This window comes from Penaeus japonicus, unplaced genomic scaffold (genome assembly GCF_977035675.1).
Source record: "Penaeus japonicus unplaced genomic scaffold, GWHDUDI00000001_assembly GWHDUDI00000002, whole genome shotgun sequence".
NCBI classification, from domain to species: Eukaryota; Metazoa; Arthropoda; class Malacostraca; order Decapoda; family Penaeidae; genus Penaeus; species Penaeus japonicus.
Genome location: NW_028234404.1, coordinates 39608937 through 39610606, shown reverse-complemented (window position 1 = coordinate 39610606; position 1670 = coordinate 39608937).

The window sequence follows — 1670 nt, the reverse complement described above, 5'->3', positions numbered from 1 at the left end:
AAAAGAAAAGAAAAGAAAAAAGAAGAAGAAGAAGAAGAAGAAGAAGAAAAAAAAACACGAAACGCTGCCTGTGCTAAATATACACAAGTTTAAGGTCACTCGGCATACCTCGCGCGGATAAAAATACCCCCGGACATGCAAGCCAAGGACAGAGGCCCAAAGCGATGACTGATCGCGAAACCATGCACTCCCGCTGCGGCATCTCCCGCTCCCGTGCCTGGCAACTTCGGCAGGTGACGTCACCGGGCTTCACGCCACGTAACAGCCCTAACCGCAGTCAATGCCACTTCATTCTATGGTCACATAACTCAAGCGTATTTCGTCCTTGAAACGGGTATCGGCGTTCCTGCCAGGTATTGATTGGCTTTTTCCTTCTCGCTTTTTGTTTTGCCTCGTGATACAGCGGGACAATCTGATCATGAATCTTGCTTCTTGCACCTTTAATTTCGGCGCCGTCTACATCCGGGGTTCTTCAGGCCCGCCAAGGTCGCTCGCTCGCTCGCTCGCTGGGTGCGCTCGCTCCGGCATCCGGTTGATGTCCATTAAACAGACGCGAATTCGGTTTCTCGGTTCGAGGACTGACTGGCACCTCCTATCGAGAGGGACCTTAGACGTTTCGCGCGATGTTCCGCCGTGTGTCGTTCCCACGTCCTGATGTTCCTTTGGTGTGACTTGGTCGATCTGAAGCGGCGTGTGTTCCGTGTCAGAGATAATAGGCTCTGTAGCTCCGGGCTTCGGAGAGACCTTGAACGTGGCCTTAGCAACGAACCGAGCGTAATGATGCACCGGCACGAAGGCAAGGTCGAAATTCGTATATGAAGAAGGTTCAATCGTGGGCCGTAATGACTCTTCTTCTCCGTGACGTCATAATTGAATACCAAATATATTACGAAGGCACATGTTTGTCCTTTACCTTGGCAGTGAGACTCTAATCGCATGCAAGGCGGGGCGTCATGCTGATTCGACGCGGGTTCCCTGCAATCTTCGGAACAAGGGAACGCCTCCAACCAGCTCCACGTAAACACGCACACACATCATCCCTTTTTATGTATACACATGTAAGCCTGTGTCTGTACATGCGGAAGAAACGACAGAGGCGAAGCAATACCATCATCAACCAGGTACTGACGAAATTCTAGCGAAGGACGTGCCAGGACGGAGGGCGAGGGCGGAATTCGGGGCGTGTCAAAAGGTACATGGAGGCTCGGGATAAGATTAGCATTGCAAACGAGATGTGGGCGGGAATGGATAATTTCGCAATGCGAGAAATGTGAAACTGCACTTCTTGCATTGCGAAATTATTCTCATTCATATCTCATTCACACCTTTTCAACATTTGCAACAATTACAGGTAAAGGACGTTTATGCCCAGAGCGACAGATGAAGGAGCAGGTCATTTAAGGAACAGGTCAGAGGCTAACAGCGAAAGGTTATTAAATGCACAGGTCACCGAGGAAGCAGTTGCTTGAAGAAACAGGTCAGTGCAAGAGGTCACGATGAGAGGAGGTCACCGACGGAGGAAATCCCCAAGAGAGATCGACGGAGGGACGAGTGAGGTCACGCAGGAACAGATGATAAAAAAATAAGAAGAAGAACAAGAAGGAAGAGAGAGAGGTCACAGATAAAAAAACGAAAGAAAATAAGAGAGGAAAACCCCCCATAAAAGAGGA